This window comes from Mustela erminea, chromosome 6 (assembly GCF_009829155.1).
Source record: "Mustela erminea isolate mMusErm1 chromosome 6, mMusErm1.Pri, whole genome shotgun sequence".
Lineage (NCBI taxonomy): Eukaryota > Metazoa > Chordata > Mammalia > Carnivora > Mustelidae > Mustela > Mustela erminea.
The window spans coordinates 67,116,131-67,137,539 of record NC_045619.1 but is presented as its reverse complement, the minus strand read 5'-3'; the positions used below and the strand labels follow the sequence as shown (position 1 = coordinate 67,137,539).

Below are 21,409 nucleotides of genomic sequence, written 5' to 3'. Positions count from 1 at the left end.
TACAAACTTCTCCAAGCTGATCTATGAACCCAGCGTGGATTTTTCTTCCTTTGTTAGGTGGTCACAGGAACACTGTAACAAGGAAGAGGTGCCAGTCTGTACACAGCACGGTGATCCTGAGGTCTTGGGTCATCTTTCATGTAGCTTCTTTGTGCTTTCTGCATGTTCTCGAGCAGCCTCCAGCTCTCTTACCATATGTTGTTCCTAGGCCCCCCTCACCATATAAGTTGGGGAGCTGAGAGCCTTCAGCTCATGGTGAGCATGTCTGGCCACACGGACCCTTGATGTCCTACAGTGAGGTATTCGTGCTATCTTGGGCCCAGCAGCCTTCCAGGAGCTTCCCTTCCCATGCTGTGTATAGTTCTCTGCAGCAAATGGAAGAGCGTTGCTTTGAGAAGCTGAGATGCTGCGCGGTGGTCCTGTCATTGGGACTTGTCAAAGAGCCCACGTGACCCCTCTTCCTCACAGGTGACCCTGCTCGCCTTGGATCTGCTGGCACCCATGGCCCAAGCAGCAAGGCTGCTTTCACGGAAAACCAGACCTGCTGCAAAGCCTTCTCCTGTTGTGAGCTCTACTAAAGCTAGAAACCTTCCAGGTCACCTTATAATGGCTTCACGCAGTGGACCTCAGTGTGGAACATTCTGCAAGCAAAACCTAAGAGACCTAAGAAGTGGTGTGCTGCTTGCTTACAGGTAAGAAGTACTTTGGGGGACATCCCTGCATGGCCTGCATTCAAATGTCTTTAGATCTTCACAGGGTTAATTTCTCACCCTCTGGATTATATATGTCTTATAAGGCACCTAGAATGTATCCCGCATCTTGCTTATTAACATGTATCCTCAAAATAGTGACCAATGTAATTTCTGTAGAATGTACCTAAAGTACAGCTCCTTATTACTGGAAAAGGGAGAATTTACATAGTCTTGGGACAAGCCTGGGAATATATACTGTTGTATATATTGCTTTTTACCCTACTTTTTGATTGATATGGAAAGGAATATACTCACCAGACCGATAACCATGTGGTGGTGCTTGAGGCCCTGCTAGTCTGCTCTCACGAGGACTCCACGTCCAGCCTGGGAGCTGTGACTGATGCTTTTCACTTGTCAATGTCTAGGTGGTACACATCATCCACAATCTGGTTTCTGTCAATGCCAGGATGGTTGTTTAATGGGAGCCACGCCTCTACATCCCTGAAATCTTTGAGGTTCGTTCTAATCTCTGCCATGCCCCTCTGAGATGTGATATGGGTTTTTATTTAGTATCTAGACTGGATGGGGCCACACCAAGAGTTTCAATGCCTCACACTTAGGCTTTCCTACTACAAGAGCTCTTATGCTAAATGAAAAAGGAAATAAAACTTGGGTTTTACCACATTCTTTTTTTTTTTTAAGATTTTATTTATTTGTTTGAGAGAGAGAGAGAATAGGAGTAGTGGGGAGGGGCAGAGGGAAAGGGAGAAGCACACTCCCCGCTAGGCAGGGAGCTCGATGCAGGCGCAGGACTCGATCCCAGCACCCTGAAATAGTGGCAGGGAGCTCGATGCAGGCGCAGGACTCGATCCCAGCACCCTGAAATAGTGACCTGAGCCAAAGGCAGATGTTTACCTGACTGAGCAACCCAGCGCCCCATTTCACTGCATTTTATTTAAGAAAAGAGTCATGACTTGAAGCTGGTATTTCAATCTCTCAACTTTATACAATGCTATGTGAGGCCCCGTCTTTTTTGCCCCAGTGCTCATCCTCTTATTTCAACTTTTTTTTTTTTAACTTCAGTTTGTTCCAGCACCTCCATAAGCATTTTGGCTTAGCGCCAGCGCTCTGCCCCTGGCTCCTCAGCTGTGGCCAGTGCGATGCCTGCAGCAACCTTCTTAGCCCTTCTGGCAGATGTGCAGACCGGAAATAGGAGGGACTTAGTCCCCTTGACCAATGGGGAAGGGAGCTGTGGTTACATCCTCCTGCCTGATGTCTCTTAAGCAGACCAGGGTGAGGTCCACTCTACCTGGCTCTTTAGACAGATTTCTAGAGAAAACGTCTTAGTTTCCCACAGTGGTGATCCTCCTTTATGACACAGTTAATCTTTGATTTGGCTTTCCCTCCATCCCATCTCACTCTTCCACATCCCCACACCTATTCTCTGGGGTGGCTTACTAACTAGAGTAACTGTGTGCAAGCTCTTGTTTCAGGATCTACTGTGCGAGCTCAGCATGACATTTTTAATGTTAGTATTTATCATGCTGTTGTGGAAAATCAGACAATACCTGGAGGCACTTAGAAAAGCTCATGTAAGATTTTCTATCCAGATCTGTCACTAAGCTTTCTAGGCTGTTGTCTATGCATATGCTTTCTAAAAAAATGGGACAATATTTTTAAAAACTTTTTCTCATTTTTTATACTGCAGACATCTTTTCATGTTCTTCATGATTTTTATTTTTTATTTCATTTAGTTTTTTATTTTATTTTTTTTTTCATTTAGTTTTTTAAAGATTTTATTTATTTGAGACAGAGAGAAAGAGAGAGAGAGGCAGACTCCTCACTGAGCAGAGAGCCTGATGTGGGACTCTGTCCCAGGACCTGGGATCATGACCTGAGCTGAAGGCAAACACTTAATTGACTGAGCCACGCAGGTGCCTCTTATTTATGATTTTTAAGAAGTGGCTGAATAGGCATGGTATTCTATAGTCACAACTGATTCAACACTCTCTCACATTTGGATGTTAGTTTTGTTTCCCCAATTTGTTATTCTAAAGCAGTGCTATGATTTACATCCTTAAAGCTATTTAAGAAATAGCAATAAGTATGGTATCGCTTTTATGTGGACTATAAAGAAAAACCTGAATTCATAGAAACGGGTTGTCAGGGGTAGGGGACAGGGGAAAATGGGGAGATGTAGGTCAAAGGAGACAGACTTTCAGTATTAAGAAGATGAACTTCTGTGGGTCTAGTGGACAGCATGGTGACTACAGTTAATAATACACTATTGTGTACTGTTGATCTGTAGCTTACAGTCGTTAGACATACGATTTTTTGACTCTATGATGGCGTGAAAACAAAGGCAGGCAGTAGAAACCATACTTCAGATTTTGAATTTGGATCTTTCCCCTTTTCCCTGGCAGCATGAGGTATGATCCTGTCTTATGATGCTGGGCAGTGGCAGCCAACAAACTTAGAACCATTGCTCATCTGTACAACCATTTTGTTTTTCACTTTCAGTAGAGTATTCAACATATTATGTGAGGTATTCTACATTTTATTATAGAAGAGGCTTTGTGTTAAATGATTGGCCCAACTGTAGGCCAGTGTTAAATGTTCTGAGCACGTTTAAGGTGGGTGAGGCTGTGCTGTGATGTTCAGTAGGCTAGGTGCATTCAATGCAGTTTTGAGTTGTTATATTTTCAACTCACAGTGGGTTTATCAGGACATAACCCCAGCACAAGTTGACGATGATCTGTACTTGAAAGTTGCCAAGAGTAGATCTTAAGCATTCTTACCATTTTAAAAAAAAGGGGGATTAATGGTGTGGGGTGATAGAAATATTAATTAATTATCTCAATCCTGGCAATCATTCTATGAAGTGTGTATCTCTATCAAATCATCACTTTGTACACTTTAAATACGTACAACTATATTTGTCAATTGCTATTGTCAATTGCTATTCTTCAATGAATTTGGAAAAAAGATTACTAGAAAAAGACATACATTTGGAAATTAAGAAATGTGTAAGTCAAAGAAGTAAAGCGGAGAATTAAATTTATTTTTTATTAATTTTTTAAAAAATTTATTTGACAGATAGAGGTCACAAGTAGGCAGAGAGGCAGGCAGGGAGAGAAGGGGAAGCAAGCTCCTTGCTGAGCAGAGAGCCTGATGCGGGGCTCCATCCCAGGACCCTGGGATCATGACCTGAGCCGAAGTCAGAGACTTTAACCCACTGAGCCAACAAACTTAGTCACCCAGGCGCCCCTATTTTTTATTAATTTTTAAAATTAAATTTAAAATAAGGGAGAAGTAGCAGTATATCATAATGGTTGAAAGCACGGGCTTGGGGCACCTGGGTGACTCAGTGGGTTAAAGCCTCTGCCTTCAGCTCAGGTCATTATCCCAGGGTCCTGGGATCGAGCCCCACATTGGGGCTCTTTCCTCATCTCTCTTTCTCTCTCTCTCTCTCTGACTACTTATGATCTCTGTCTGTTAAATAAATAAATAACTAAAATCTTCAAAAGAAAAAAAAAAAAGAAAGCACGGGCTCTGGGATCAGGCTGGTGGATTTAAGTTCTGGATACTCTATTAGTTATATAATTTTTAACAAGTTGTTCAGCTTCTCCAAGCTTCAGTCTCCTTGTGTAAAAGTGTTGTAATAAAAAATAGGTCAGGGGTGACTGGGTAGCTCAGTCAGTTAAGTGTCTTCCCTTGGCTCAGATCATGATCCCAGGGTCCTAGGATGGAATGAGCTCCACCTTGGGCTCCTGCTCAATGGGGAGCTGCTAATCCCTCTCTCTCTGTTCCTTCCACCTCCCTCATGTTGTCATCTCTTGCTCCCTCATTTATTTGACAGACAGAGATCACAAGTAGGCAGAGAGGCAGGCAGAGAGACGAGGAAGCAGGCCCCCCGCTGAGCAGAGAGCCTGATGCGGGGCTCGATCCCAGTACCCTGGGATCATGACCTGAGCTGAAGGAAGAGGCCTTAACCCACTGAGCCACCCAGGCACCCTTAAACAGAATCTTTAAAATAATAATAATAATAATAGGTCATACATCATAGGATTACATGAACATTCTAAAGTAATTTATGTAAAGTACTTAAAATATGCCTGGTGCATAATAGCTGTTCAATAAAATTTAGCCATGATCATCATTATTATTCTGTGAGCATTCATTCATAGAAGCATAATTGTTTGGCCTAACAGTATGCACTTTTGAGGTTTTGATATATAAATTGCCAATTGTCAGCTTAGTATTCATAGTCACAAATTAATATACATACTGTCATTGAAAACAGCAATATTTCCATGGGTTTTAACATGTGTATTGTTTTAAATATGAGAGACTAACTATTTTTAAAAATTGCATATTTTATTTGGAAATAATTCCAGGAGCCGTCTGGTTCCATCTTATGTCAGTGAGGATAGACTTGTCTATGCTGTGGCAACAAACAACCTCATAATCTTGGCAATTTACAGCAACAAAGGTTATTTCGCACTCATGCTGCATGTCCAATGTTAGTGTCGTGGTGGTGGAAGGGAACATGTCTCCTCTTTATAAATTATGGACTCTGGCTATGAGCAGTTCCATCTTGATAGATACTTCCATGATCTATGAGGTAAGAAAAAGGGAAAGTGGCAATACTTACACTGACTCTTAAAGCTTCTGCCGGATATGACACACATTGTAGAGAATCTAGTGATTTGTGACCTGCCTTGATTTGTGGACTACCACAGATTTACTTGTTTTTTTTGGTTGCTTTTCAATTTTTTTTAAAAGATTTTATTTATTTATTTGACAAAGAGAGAGAGAGAGAGATCACAAGTACACAGAGAGGCAGGCAGAGAGAGAGGGGGAAGCAGGCTCCCCCGCTGAGCAGAGAGCCCGACATGGGGCTCGATCCCAGGACCCTGAGATCATGACCTGAGCTGAAGGCAGAGGCTTTAACCCACTGAGCCACCCAGGCGCCCCTGATTTTTAATTAAAGATTTTACTTATTTATTTGAGAGAGAGAGACAGTGAGAGAGAGCATGAGCAAGGAGAAGGTCAGAGGGAGAAGCAGACTCCCATGGAGCTGGGAGCCCCATATGGGACTTGATCCCTGGACCCCGGGCAGTCATCCAACCAACTGAGCCACCCAGGTGTCCCTGATTTTTAATTTTTTAAATTTAAATGTTACTTCTTTTTCAAAATAGGTAATATATTCACATGGTTCAAAATTCAAAAGCTACAAATGTTAGAGTGAAATGTCTATGTCTTTCTGTATTTCTCCTTCCCTGAACACAAGTTTCTTGTGTTTCTTCCAGAAATATACTATACTTATACTTGATTAGCAAATGTGTGTGTGTGTGTGTGTGTGCGTGCGCGCGTGTGAGGTAACAATGCTAACCTCATTTGAACTTAAAAGTAGGCATATGTTTTTGCACTTTTATTGTGTGTTTAAAACCTTGTTTTTTTAACATGTTTTACTTTTCAAATTCAGCTTAATTTCAAGCAGCTGTGGTAATAAAAGATTAAGCTGATATGTATTAGAGGCGTAATTCTGGTTTGTTTTTGGTGCTTTGTTGCTCTAGCCTTCCTATAAGCCCTCCTTTTAAAAAAGATATTATAACATAATAATAAAAATTTAGGAAAGTAGTAGTGGAGGATCACTTATAATTTCACTACTATAACGGTAAATCTATTTTCAGTTTTGCAGATTCCTATCTGCTGGTCTCTGAGGGGAGCCAATAAATGCTGTTCTCTGTTTGCCCTCAGATCCGTTATCTAACCTTTAGATATCTGCTCTGGGCACTAGGGAGTTGACCCCTATGAATTCATCAGCCATCTTCCCTAGTCCTCTCTGACTTACAGTTGGGTTTGGCCGATGTGAGGCACTAGTAGAAGCTGGAAGTTTGGGCTATCCCAAACTTCTCATCCCCAATTTCCTCTGTTTTTGAGCTACAGTTGAGGTGATGACTGAGTCCTTCTATAACTATAGCTCTTGCTGGTCCTTATTTCTCATAGTGCTCTGGTTAAACCATTCTCTTCTCGTGGTAATGGCTTCCTGCCACTTCTAGTCCCTGGGAGCCTCAGTATCTCCCCTTTTTGAAAAACAGCTTTATTGAGATATAATTTACACACCATGCACTTCATCCACTTGAACTTTAAATTCAACATCTTTTGATATATTCACAGATTTCTCAGCATCTCTTTGTGTTTCCTTAACCTCGCTCTTAACATTTTTTAAAGACCCTACATTTGAACTTTCTTCAGATTTTCATCCAAATGTGTTTTCCTTCCTGGTGGGACAGTCTAACTGTACACATTTATACACATAATTAGTATGGTACCATGTCATAAGTAAACAAGAGCCAGCTGTTACATTTTTCAGGAATTTTGTGAGCTGGTTACTAAATACAACAGCTATGAAAAAATAAGTAAACTTTCAATTAAGTTAAGAAGGTAACAAATGCTAAAAATCACTTCCTGGGACGCCTGGATGGCTCAGTTGGTTGGGCGGCTGCCTTCGGCTCAGGTCATGATACAGCATCCTGGGATGGAGTCCCACATCGGGCTCCTTGCTTGGAAGGGAGCCTGCTTCTCCCTCTGCCTCTGCCTGCCACTCTGTCTGCCTGTGCTTGCTCTCACTTCTCTCTATGACAAATAAATAAATAAAATCTTTTAAAAATCACTTCCTGATTATTTTATTTCCTAACACTATTATATGTGTGTCATGAGTTTATTTGCATCTACTACATCTATATGATGGAAACACTATATAATGTTGTTCCTGTAGGTATGTTCATCTCTTCCCATTGTGTATTCAATGATGTCACATTGCTTGGTTGAAGTTGGCCATGGGGGCAGTATTTCCCCCATAGAAATCAGTTAATGATACAAATCATTTTTGTTTTGATGATTGTCTAGAATTAAGAAAAGGATGGCAAAATGTTAATACAAATTAAACCTAAGTCTGTCCTCATGAAAGTAACAAAAATTGAGGAAATAGTCTTCCAGTTTTTGAAATTATTATCCAATTTGGCAAAGAAGTCACTCACTTCATTGATGAACAAATGACGCTCCAGAATATACTTTCTTTTCTTTTTTTAAAAGATTTTATTCATTTATTTATGAGAGAGAGAGTGAGAGACAGCATGAGCTCGGGGGAGAAGGAAAAGCAGGCTCCCCACTGAGCAGGGAGCCCAATACGGGGCTCAATCCTAGGACTCCAGGATCCTGACCTGAGCTAAAGGCAGTTGCTTACCAACTAAGCTACCCAGGCGCCCCTCCAGACTATATTTTCATTGTTTGACTTTCCTCTTACTTGTCAACCAACACTCATGGAGCCACACTTAGGGAATTAATTGTGTTGAACTAAGGGAACTGAGTAAGGTTGAACATGAATCAGCACACTGCAGCTCACATACATGCGTACTCTCACACACACAGTCACACAGGTGGTTTAAATACCATTCCCTATCACTGATGGGGCTTTCTCAGTCTTTTTAAAGTTTGCATTGTAAACTTGCATTGATGGATAGACTATGATCTTTTGCTGTTATGAAACAATGCTGCTGTGAATCACCTATGAATCATCTGTAAATGCACTTGTAATTTCAATAGATATTGCCAAATTGCTGTCTGTGAAAAGTTTCATCAATGGATACTTCTACCAGCAATATATGAGAATGTCTGTTTTCCCACATCCTCAGCATATGGTATGTGTTTTGTGTCTTGCCATATCATCATTGTTAAGATTAAAAAAAATTCAATTTCAGCTAATAGAATACATTAATTTCTGCACTGAGTAATTATTAAATTCAACTTTAAATGATAGCCTCAAGGTGATTTGTTTGAGAGAAGGTAACATTTATTCCTGGAGATACAATGTAGGAAGCCATCTTCTTCAGGAAAAAACTGATCATGCCAGGAACATAATAACAGGAGATTAAGAAGAAATATTTGCAGATAGCTTATCTTGGGAGTAGAAGGACACAGCGCTGTTTTCAAGAATTCTGCTGAAAATGGAATAGGTTGGATAAACCTTAGTATGTTGGCTCTCCTACTTCAAAAGCAATAAGGGAGCATTTTTCCAGTGGACACTGGAATGAGTGACAGAGAAGGGTCAGTTTACAAAAGAAATGTCCATATGAATGAAGTGATTGCATGGTAGTGGTTGATATCCTGTTCCAGAGTCCCCTGGGCTCCATGCTACAAAGCTTCTCTGGGAGGTGGAGGATAGATCCAGGAAAAGGCAGAAGTCTTTCTAATAGGGTGTGCTTAGACCTAAGGGATTTGAGCAGGGTCTCCACTTATCTGCATGTCATTACAAGCTGAAGTTTGAGCTAGAAACTGCATTCATACAATTTAACTCCCCCTGGCATCTCTACATTGCCCACTCTCTTTTCATCAGAGATAAAAGTCTTCTGTACCTAGAAGTGATGGAGTCTCAGTCCTTGAGATGGGGCTGGAAGAAAGTACATAAAGATTCAAACCTGGCTGGCCACATTTCCTTAACCATGTTGCTTACGGGCTGTCATCGATCTCTTCATGAGCAGGTGCGAGCAACCAATACCAAAAATATCTGTCTGTCCCCTAAGTTCACTGGAGTCGGACTCTGTTCCTAACTCCCAGGTCACTGCTGAAGGGCTCTGCAACATAAGGAAGTGACCTGACTTTTTGACCTTCAGTTTCCTCATCTATAAAATAGAGATAATAATAGTTTCAACTTCAGAGGGCTATTTTGAGGAAATGAAATAATCCCCACATGATATATATGCCAGGTCTCCATACAGATCATTCATTTTTATGAAGATACATATTGTAAATTGTACGTGCCCTCGAACAGTGGAAATTCGGTCACTCACAAGAGATTTGGCTATTGCTCTTATGAAACCCTGAGCCGAAGAACTCCACTAGCTAATCCTACACAAAGATCGTTGCTGAAGTAGATCTTGACTGAGTAGAGCAGGTGAAAGAAAGTGCTCTTCTCGATCAGCATCATGAGCTTTATTTCTGTCTGGGTTAGCTATGCGATGTATTTGAGTTGATCCAGGCTTAGTTTTAAGTAACCATTTATTTTGCAAAACAAAATTAGAGCTTATGTGTATCTGCTATAATACACATCCAGGCCTTATTTCATCTCCTTGGGGGAAGAAATGTACTAAATGATACCCTCTTGTCTTAGAAGAGTTTATACGATTGAGTAGGCCCTTTTATTTGCAAAGGGTAGATTAGACATCCTGGTTCTTTCTGGTGATTATACACTGGAATCTAGCTGACCTGGAAGTTGGTCATGCATAAGAAACCGTGGAACAGCTTTCTTTTGGCCACAGTTTAATTATATAGAGAGAGTGAAAAAGAGTTCCGCCATGAAAACCTAAATATGGCCTAGAATACATTTTATTCATGGCAGAGCTATTCTCTCTCTCTCTCTCTGTCTCTCCCATTTTAAGTAATAAAATAACTGGACCTGATTAGAAGACTGATCTTTGAAAAACAGGTTCCGTGGAAATGGAGAACTACTTGTATTGAGGATGTAATTATCTGCAAGGCGCAGTGCTGGTGGTGTGACTACTCAGCCACAGAGGGTGATGTCACTGTTCTCCAGAAGTCACCATCTAAGGGAACAGACAGATGAGGGCAGAGCAGACAGTTAGAGAATGTGGTAAGTGCTACATTAGCAGTTGGCAAGAACTGTCGTGGGAACTGGGAGGGGGCCACTAATGCTACCGGGGCAACAGGGAGGAAGGGGTTAAGGAAATGACTCTTGAACTGGATCTCAGAGGAACTGTTAAGACTTTTGGAGGTGGATGGGGCGCCTGGGTGGCTCAGTGGGTTAAGCCGCTGCCTTCGGCTCAGGTCGTGATCTCAGGGTCCTGGGATCGAGTCCCGCATCGGGCTCTCTGCTCAGCGGGGAGCCCTCTTCCCTCTCTCTCTCTCTGCCTGCCTCTCCATCTACTTGTGATTTCTCTCTGTCAAATAAATAAATAAAATCTTAAAAAAAAAAAAAAGACTTTTGGAGGTGGAAAGTACAGAGATACAGAAAGCGCCTGAGCAAGGGCAGAGGAACATCATGGTGGGAGGCAAAGCTCAGAAGATCCCTAAGACCAGGTTAGGAATGGCTTGGCTGTCCTCCTAGGGTGCATGGGCTTTATCCTAAAGGCAATGGCAAAAATCAAAGATTTGAGGATTCTTAGTTGGGGCAGTGACCTGAACAGGTTTGGTTTGGCAAAGGTTGTTGCAAATGTGCTCACCTAGAATGGGGAAGCTGGGAGATGCATGTGCCTGGGGTGCTTGTGGGCAGAGAAAAGGCCAGAATGTTCGCTTGGGAGAGCATCTCAGGGGAGATATGGAAGAGAGACAAGTGAAGTAGGCTCATAAGAAGTGATCTTCAGAAGAAAGAGAATCCCAAGACAAGCATAAGGAAGCAAAGAAAGAGTAGGGCAAGAAAGAGGAGTTGATCAGCTGTGTCCCCTGCCGTGCACAGTTCCAGAGGGGAGGAAACAAAAAGGAATCTAGTGGATTGGGCAACGAGCCTATTTTTAGTGGCCCTTTTGAGACCAGTTTCAGTAGAATAAACGAAGGGGAAACCAGATACCGTGTCAGACATGGAAAAATATTTATAACGTACAGGAAATTTAAAGATAGGAGCTGATGTTGCCTCCCTCAAGGACGGTAGTCTTTAAGAGCGACTGACGGAAATCATGAGAAATAAGAGTCAAAAACGTCTAATGCCAAAAACCAGACAGACGAAAAACATTTGCAGAATGATGTCATCCTGCCTCCTCGGATGATATCACTTTGTTCCTCAGCTGTCTCACCCAGACTGTGTGAGTCAACATCTATATTTGGGCATAAGGAGAACTACCTTTTGTGCTATGTGCCAATTCAGAAGTCTGTTTGTGCTAGTCTGGGTTAGCTCTGCCAAATTATTTTAGGCTTATGACCTCACCAGCAGCCCATGGTCGTTAGTCTGTTTCAGATCTCACAGCTCGAGTTTGAGCACACTCACTTTTGTGCCATGCCATCTCGACTCGGTGTTCTTCCCCTTTGCATTTGGAAGATGCTAGGTTACATTTACAAATCCAACCATAGCTGATATCTTTTTTTTTTTAAAAGATTTATTTATTTATTTATTTGACAGACAGTGATCATAATTAGGCAGAGAGGAAGGCAGAGAGAGACGGAGAAGCAGGCTCCCTGCTGAGCAGAGAGCCTGATGTGGGACTCGATCCCAGGACCCTGAGATCATGACCTGAGCTGAAGGCAGAGGCCTTAACCCACTGAGCCACCCAGGCCCCCCTCGTAGCTGATATCTAACAGGTGAAAGTGGAAATGTCAGAAGCAACCATAAGTAGACCCAAGAGATTATATAGATTATGGGGCGTGACTAGACTAATCGTAGTAAGGGCATCAAAGAGTTAAGTGCCAGACAGTTTTCATTGATTGTTTCCAGTTCTCGCTGTAGCCCCAAAATGTAGCTGTTGTTTTCAGCAGGGGAAAAAAAAAAAAAAAAAGCTCAAGTAAATTGCCTAGGTTCACCCAGGCAGAAAACAGATGAGTAGGGACACAAAGCCAGACCTGATCCCAAACCCATGGACTCTTGCCACACAATGCTGGCTTCAAAATATCGTGGTGTCCATAGCTGCAAAGGAAAAGTGAACCAAGTCGTATCAGGTGTGTTCACAAGTGATGGCTTAGACATTCATTTCTTTTATAACATAGATGCAAATTACTCACCTAGCTTTTATTCAGAGATAATATTGCAAATGATGCATGTTGACCAAACTTAATAATGAGTGGCTGTCTTCAATGGGAGATACAAGGAGAAGGCAAAAAGGAAAGAAGACAGGACTATGTCCATGGGGAAATTCAAAATTAAAGAAAAGCTGGAGATGGGATCTTATAAGATCTCAAAGAGTCGTAACTTTTCTGAACTATAGTGATTCTTTCTTTGGTTAAATTATAATGAGATCATTTTTCAGAATTTTATCTCTTTTATATGAAACTTATTCCTAAGACCAGCAAACAAATGTGCAATCTTTATTTAGGAAAGAAGAGGAAATTAACAATTAATGTCTATCCTACTGCCTGGTATATGGTAGTTGCTCAATAAATGGGAATGAATGAATGAATGAATGTCTACATTATTCAACAAACTGTGCTATGTGCTTTTATGCAGTGGTATAGGGTTTTCAGCAGGAGTAAAGGAAAAGGCCTTACATTGAGGGATTCACCTGGGTGTTTTTCAGGTTGGAATGAGTAAGTTAGCATATGAAATGTGATACTATAATGGGGCTATTTCTGAATGAAGCACGTCAATCAAAGAAATTATTTTGGGGAGGTCATCAGTGGACAACAATATCTTGTAGATTTGTTTTGTCTAATGATTCCATGGAACAGTGAAGGGGAAACTATGGGAGGGGAGCAAGAAGAATGTTGCTTCTGAATGCCAGCATCTGGCACAGAGCCTGGCATGTGGGAGGCAGTCAACAAACATTTGGTGTACTATCAATCACTTTATAATCAATGCAAGTTGTGTGTCGTCAACTCAGCATTATGGGGTCACAGTTTCCTTTATATCCAAATGACATTCTTCAAATTCTCATCCTCCTTGATGCCAGTGGAATTCTCAAGAACAGAGGCCAGTCTCCTGTTGCTCAGCCTTTTATCACTAATATGAATATGGTACTTGGCACATGGCAGGTGTTGGATGAATGTTGTCGGGTGAGTGAATGAAGGCTGCATCATTAAAGATTCTGTCTCCAAGTATTTCTGGGGACAGCCAGCTGGTCCTGGTTTTTATTGTCATCTCAGATGGAGACTGCCGATTAATCTTGGCTGTGTAACAATCGCTTCGCTGGGCTGCCGTGATCTCTTCACTCTTTTTGCTTAATGAGGGACCCGTTTTCTGAAGCCCTTCCTAGGAGCGTTTAGCGGCTTAACAAATTTAACTTAACTCTTAAGGAAAACATAAGGGATTGATAACACTGGGCACAAACTAAAAATCGTATGGTAAACAATATTGCTTCTAGATTCCACAGGCCATGCCTCTCAAGAGGTCCCCACTCTTCAGCCCCATCAAGTTGCTGGGATGTATTTCCTCCCACTAATTAGAGTTCTAGTTTGTTCTGTCTCTTGTGGGTTGAATAGTGTTCCCCTGCAAATTCCTGTCTACCCAGAATGTTTGAAGGTGACATTATCTGGAAGGGGGTTTTGCAGATATAATCAAGTTATAGTGGGGTCACACTGGATTAAGGTAGGTCCTAAATCCAATGACTAGTGTCTTTATATAAAGACGGAAATTTGCACACAGAGACTGAGAGGAGATACAGGAAGGAAAATCATGTGAAGAGATAAAAGTTGTGCTCTCACAAAACAAGCAACATCAAGGATTGCTAGCAGACCACCAGAAGCTGTGAGGAGGCAAGAAGTACGTTTCCCTAGAGCCTTCAGAGGGAACGTGGCTACCAGCAGCTTGATCTTGGACTTGGAGCCTCCAGAACTGCAACAGAATACGTTTCTGTTGTTTCAAGCCACCAGGTGTGTAGTGATTTGTTATGGCCGCCTGAGGCAACTAATCTGCTGTGCCCGTTTTCTGAAACCCAGGGCTCTGACATCTCTGCTGGCTCCAATCAGAGGAAACGAGAGAAAAAAAAAAAAAAAGAAAAAACCCAATTCACATCAAAAGAATCCCCCTCAGATTATTTCCTATTCTTACTGCCACTGAAGAAGGCTGTTAGCATATTACAGAGCTTGTCAGACCAAGCCCAGAGCAAGAGGGGTGGCTCATCTTTGTAGACTCCCTACTCTAGGAGGCTTCTCTTGGCATCACACCAGAAGTGGCTGCCCAGCCTCTCTAGCACATTACTGGGTTATGTGTTCTTTGTAGCAATACCTGAAATTATCTTGTTCACTCATTTTTTCAAGTGACAGAATCACCCCCCCCACCCCTAAAATTTAAGGTCCATGAGAGCAGACCTTATCTCTTTGGTTCCTGGCTAAAACTAAAATTCCCAGAACGATGCCCAAAACATAGCAAACATTCAAAAAAAAGTACTGACTGACTGTATGAGTAATGTTGCCAAACACGTAACTTAGAGTGGAGATGTTCACTCAAAAGGGAGAGACTCTACATCTCTCCTAGAAGGAGGTAATAATAATCGGAGTGGGGAGTGTTGATGGTCATAGGGCTAGGAAAGGAAGACTAGGAAAGATTGCTCACTGCAGACATAGGAATAGGGCTGATTATGAAGAATCTCATTCCTCCTGAAAGGGAAGAGTAGACCAGCAGACATCCAAACTTGTCTTGGCTTTAAGACAAGAAGATGTTTAGTTCAAAGCTTATTGTTCTCTAATGTAGCATGCAAAGCTCTTGAATGATGTAGTAAATATAGGAAAATAATTACAATTAATTCTTGACATTCAGATCTGATGTGATATTGAATTTACTAACTTTTGTCCAGGATTATTTCTTCTTCTTTTGCAGGTCAGAATTTTCAAAGCAATTCTGAATGGAAGGAAGTTTTGATCCTACTCAGGTCTTATAGCGTGTTAGAGTCTGTATGCCGGAGTGCTTGAAAAAGTCAGAAGCGGGATGGTTGGCACTCCTGGTTGACATGACTGGGTGCATTAGGCAGATTACTTTTCATAAAGTCTGTTCACTCAGAAAACACAGCCAGTATCCACCAGTCCTGAATAAGATACATATAAGATACATATCTGACATATAAGCTCTCGCATGCCTTTATATTTCTCTCTGATAAATTCCTGCTTGTTGCACCAAAAGTCATCATGATATGTTTTTGGGTAAGACTTTTGAAAAAGTGTATCTTCTAGTGAAAAATGATTATTGTGTTGCTGAAAAGTGGGAAATAACGTACGTCAAATATATGCATTTTCCCACAGCATTTAATAATGAGAAATCATTCTAACTAATCACTTAGCTATATTATAAAAAATTGAACAAGGGAAAATCAAGGTGTACAAAGTTGAGTGAAAGAAAGCAGTATGATTGACAAAGGAGGAAAGGTCACAGAGACTCTGGTTTTAGTCAACAGAACTACCTCGTTTGTTACCTAATGCTGATTAACAAACCATCCTAAAACTTTGCGGCTGAGAGTGATTACTTTCATTTCTTTGTTTAGGATTGTGTGATTTGGTCAGAACTTGCTAGGCACAGCTCATCTCTGTTTCATCTGACATCATCTGGGTGGCTCAGCTGCTACTGGAGGATGGGGGACCCACTTTCAAGGTAGTTCATTCCCATGGCTGGTGAGTTGGTAACCAAATGGTGTGTGTGTGTGCGGGGGGAGTGTGTGTGGTGGAGTGGAGGAACACAAAGTTAGGTTGTTGAATTAGAGCACTGGGAAGCTAATGGAGAGTGGATTTGAAGGGAATAATGGTAGAGGCAGGGAGGAAAAGCTGGAGGCTTATGGAGTGGTCCAGATAAGAGATGAGAAAATGAGCCCAGACAAAGGATCATTGTTTGGAAAGGAAAGGACAGATTAAAGAGATATTTAGGATAGATACTGTCATGATATGTAGAATGTTTGATTATGTGAAATGCACAAAAGGAAAGGATATTGTATTATAAATTAAATGATCTTCCCCCCTCTACCCTTCTTCCCAGGTCAGACCTCGGGCTTAGTTGTGTTTAGAATCTAGATAAGGGACAAAGCAGAAATAAGGCCATGACAGCCAGAGCAATGTGGTAAATCTACACAATGCCCAAAAATGAGAGAGAGAAGGGGAGTATGAGTTTTTAAGAAGAAATGGTGTCAAGGAAATGCAGGTGACTTTAGAGAGGAGTGGACAGCAGCAGTGAGGCCTCAGGCAGTGTCTGTTAAGTGAGTCCATAAGGATGGACTGGGAAAAAATGTAGTTTGGCTGGGTATTGATTCCCTTGAGTTGGTGTTCTTTGAGAGAACCCTAAAGGGGGTTGAGTTGCTTTTTCATTATTTGAGAAGAAATAATGAAACAGCAATACCAACTATACTAATATAACAAACTAACAATAATTAGTCTTGTCAGACTAATGTTTCTTGGGCTAGGATTGTATGTTTGAATTCAACCATGGATGGCTTGACATTTTGCAGCTTATAATTCACTGAAGGGGTGTGCAAGGGAACCAAGGAAGTATCTCGGGTGTTCAGCTTAGATCCTTAGGTCGTGTCACCAACAGAGAATGGTAGAGAAGCATGTAGGGGGGAAGATGGGGATCTGTTCACTTGCAGTGTCTGCGGAGATAGGTTTCAAGGAATATTGAACAGACAGATTTGTGAGTCTGAGGTCTTTGGCGGAGGTATGTGTTTGGGAGACTTAGCATTTAGGTGGCTGTTACAACTAGGAAAGTGTATAAGACCCGCCAGGGAACACACAGAGAGCAAAAAGAGAAGAGAGCTGCTGCAAAAATGGGATAACACCAAGACTTACGGAGTGGGAAGTGGAAGAGTTGCTTAGGAAGGTGGCCAAGAAGAGCGAGTTAGAAAGGTTTAAGGAGCATCAGGAAGGTACAGTGTCACCTAAGTCAAGGGTTGGGAATTTCAGGAAGGAAGAAGTAATCCGTGGCATTACATTCAGCAGAAAGATTCACTAAAATAAGGACAAAAAAGCCGTCACTGGATTTCTCAATAGAAGTTAACTGATCGCTCTGGTAAGCCATGTTTCAGTGGAATGGCTGAGATGGAGCTTCGCTGTAACTGTGAACCAAGTGGGAGGTGCGGAAGGGAGGACTTCCGGCAGGTGTAGACAACTTTCAAAAGTCTGGGTGGGTGGAGGAGGAGAGAGATGGCAGAAGAGATAGGGAGGGTAGAGGGCCAAAGGAAGATTTGGGGGTTTTAATGCATTTTTGATAGAAAAAGAATGTTTTCTCCTCCATTTTGAGCAAAGAAGCTCAAGCTGCCCTACCTAAGACTCTTTTTGCCTTTCTTTTTTTTCTATTAAAAATCTCTTTTGGTGAACTAAACAACAACAAACACACAAAATGGTCTTTCATTGGATCGCATTGGACGCGTGAAAAAGGCAAATGTTCTGATTGCGCTCTATTATATTTTATTTGGAATGATGTGCAGAGATCGGAATACTAATTTAACAAGACTTTATCTGTAGAACGCTGAAGTTAGATGCCTGTCTTCATGTTTCTGAGGATTTGTTTTCCTGTTTATAAATATTGAGGATGCTTATTGGAAATACACACACACACACACACACACACACACACACACACCCCAGAAAAGAAGTAAAGAGGAAAAAACTGCTTTTTAAGAATTGCCTATATAGGGGCACCTGAGTGGCTTAGTGGGTTAAAGCCTCTGCCTTCAGCTCAGGTCATGATCCCAGAATCCTGGGATCAAGCCCTGCATCAGGCTCTCTGCTCAGCAGGGAGCCTGCTTCCTCCCCTCTCTCTGCCTGCCTCTCTGCCTACTTGTGATCTCTGTCTGTCAAATAAATAAATAAATAAATAAATAAAGAATTGCCTATATATGTGAAACTCTACCAGAAATTCCTAGGCAGAAATCCCAGTTGTCTATTCAGGAAAGGTAGATTCCTTATGGTCCAGTATGTCTTTATAACTATTGGAGTCTTTTTCTTTGTTCCTGTGTCTTAGTTTTTAATTTAAGAAGATAATACTCAGAATGGGTTTAAGTTTGGTGGGAATGTAAACTGTTATAAGCTTTCTGTATTAGAACCTTTATTTATTTATTTAAGTAAACTCTGCCCCCAACATGGGGCTCAAACTCATAGCCCCAAGATCAAGAGTCACATGCTCTACTGACTGAGCCAACTAAGCACCCCCACGTCAGAACCTTTAAAATCACTATCTCCTAACCCAGTAATTCTAATTCTAAATATTTAGTGAAATAATTATAAGTTTTCAGACGTTTAAGTACAAGACTCTTTATTGAGTCTTGAAAAAATAATCTAAATATCCAATAATGTAAAATCCTTAGTAAGTATGGTAAATCCATATGATACAGCCAATAAACTCAGATTTTTCAAGAATATTTTAATAGTTTGGGAGAATGTGATATAATAAAAATTCAGGCTGTAGTTTTTCAGAATTATCTGAATTTAAAAAAACATGTATTTGTGTGTGTGTGTGTGTGTGTGTGTGTGTGTGTGTGTGTGTGTAAATTGTCTGGAAATAAAGTACATTTAAAAAGGCAGTAAGGAGGTGCCTAGGTGGCTCAGTCATTAAACATGTGCTTTCAGCCCAGGTCATAATCCCAGGGTCCTAGGGTCCTGGGATCAAGCCTCACATCAGGCTCCCTGTTCAGTGGAGAGCCTGCTTCTCCTTCTCCCTCTGCTGCTTGTGTTTGCTCTCTCTCTGTCAAATGGATAAATAAAATCTTTATAAAAAATAAAAATAAAACTATTAAGATGCTAATAGTTCTATATCCAGGTAGTTCTCTTACGGGTAATTTATATTTTTTTCTTGTTCATTTTTCTACATTATTAAATTTTCTAAGATGACTAGGCAGTATTTTTAACAATCAGAATAATTTAATAATAAATATGACATTGTATCTGCTGTTTGATTTGTAAATTCTCTTGACTATGAGCCCAAACCCATTACATTCTGACTCAATGTCACTCAAAGGTTATTGAAGCTCTCTAAAAACCCTCAGAGATCTGAAACGATAACAATGTTGTTCTGTGAAAACTGTTTTCCTTGGGAAGAAATCAAGCACTATTCCCAGTTTTTGTTTTGTTTTGTTTGTTTGTTTTTTGGCCAGCAGCCTTTACAAGGAATGACTCTTGGAAATTTAGATTGTCCTGTTAGAAAATGGTAGGGTACTGGGGCACCTGGGTGACACAGTTGGTGAAGCCAGGGGCTCTTGGTTTCAGCTCAGGTTGTGATCTCAGGGTCACAAGATCCGGCGCAGCATTGAGCTCCACGCTCAGTGCGGAGTCTGCCTGAGATTCTCTCCCTCTCCCCACCCCTCCCTCTTGTGTTCTCTTTTTCTCTAAAAGAAAGAAATATATCTTTTTAAAAAAATGGTAGAGTACTGGTATTTCAACTAGTTATGCAATGGGTGACTAAAACTGAATTATTATGGCATATGTTTGCATTTGCCCCAGAGCTGGTGATAAATCAGGTACAGTGGTAACTTGTTATTGCTAATGCTGACATTTTTTTTTTTTAAAGATTTTATTTATTTATTTGACAGAGAGAGATCACAAGTAGGCAGAGAGGCAGGCAGAGAGAGAGAGAGGAGGAAGCAGGCTCCCTGCCGAGCAGAGAGCCAGATGTGGGACTCGATCCCAGGACCCTGAGACCATGACCTGAGCCGAAGGCAGCGGCTTAACCCACTGAGCCACCCAGGCGCCCCGCTAATGCTGACATTTTTTCCTTTTGCAGGTGGACTGTTCATGAGTGTGGATGTCTGCAAAAATGGCGTGACTTTCCTTAGAATCAGAGCCACACCCTATGTCTGATTCCTTTCTTTAATCCTTTAAATTTGGGGAGAAATTTTTTGTGCACGGCTTTATTTTATTTAGAAATCTAGAATGAGAAAGTGTTTGTCTCCATTCTGAGATATGGATGTATGTGGGTGGACAGGTGGATGTTTCTTGTTTCCGAGTCACACCATCTAGGAGGAAATAAGAGATGAATTTTGTTGGAGTGCCATTAGGCACTGGGCACAGTGCTGGCTGCCATTCCTTCACCTGCAATGTGCCTGGGACCCCATCTCCTTTGGCAGAAATGTGGCTGTCCTCACCCTTGAAGAATGCCAACTCAAAGCAGTGGAAGTCGCTTTGATTCAACCTGCCTTTTAATAGTAAGGGGTCAGGTCCTGACCTTCGGGAAGCACGGTCTTCTAGGAACTATGTTAGAAAGTACAGCCAACCTCAGCCTGTGGTCACGTCTTAGCTTTTTCTCACAGATGATCCTACCCCTGAGGATGTCCGGGGTTTTCACCACCTCATCATTTCTAGACGTCCCCAGATCCTCGCCCAGTTGTGGCCACTCCTGCCACACCATCCTGTTTGTAGTCACGTCCTACTGCTGCTGTAACAAATGACCACAAATTTGACAGCTTAAAAATGAGACAGGACACCCGAGTGGCACAGTCGGTTAGGTGTCCAACTCTTATTTTCAGCTCAGGTTGTGATCTCAAGGTCGTGAGATCAAGTCCCAGGTCAGGCCCCACCCTCAATGTGGAATCTGTTTGTGACTCTCTCTCCCTCTCTGTCTTCTCCCTCTGTCCCTTCCCCCCATGCTCTCTCTCTCTCTCTCTTTCTCAAATAAAGAAATAAATATTTAAAGAGAGAGAGAGAGATTTTTTTCTCTTACAGTTCTGAAGGTGAGAAATTCCAGCATTGCCTTTATTGGGCTAAGTCATGTTGTTTGCAGGGGGCTGCTTCCTTCTGAAGGCTGTAGGGGAGAATCTGTTTCCTTGCTTTTTCTAGCTTCTAACACTGTATTTCTTGCATTCTTGCTCCGTGGACTTTTCTTTCATTTTCAAAGCCAGCAGCATAGCATGTTCAAATCTCACTCTCTCTACTTCCATCTTCTCATTACTTTCTCTCTTAGAAGAATCTTGGTCATTGCCTTGGGCCCACTTGGATAATCCAGGACCATCTTCCCATCTCAAGATGCCCAACTTAATCACATCAGCAAAATCCCTTTTGCTATCTACTATAATGGTCACAGGTTCCAGACATCAGGTCATGGACATCCTAATGTCCATGGGAGCGGGGAGTGGGGAGCTGGAGGGCAG

The 21,409-nt window shown here is 41.6% G+C and overlaps 1 long non-coding RNA gene across 1 annotated transcript; it reads left to right on the top strand.

Annotated features, from left to right (window-relative positions):
- The first annotated feature begins 222 nt into the window (after positions 1-222).
- On the top strand, positions 223-20,159 carry LOC116592384. The gene is made up of 2 exons (XR_004286474.1): positions 223-692; positions 20,047-20,159. It is a non-coding gene; the product is annotated as an uncharacterized LOC116592384 (long non-coding RNA).
- The last annotated feature ends 1,250 nt before the right edge of the window (positions 20,160-21,409 follow it).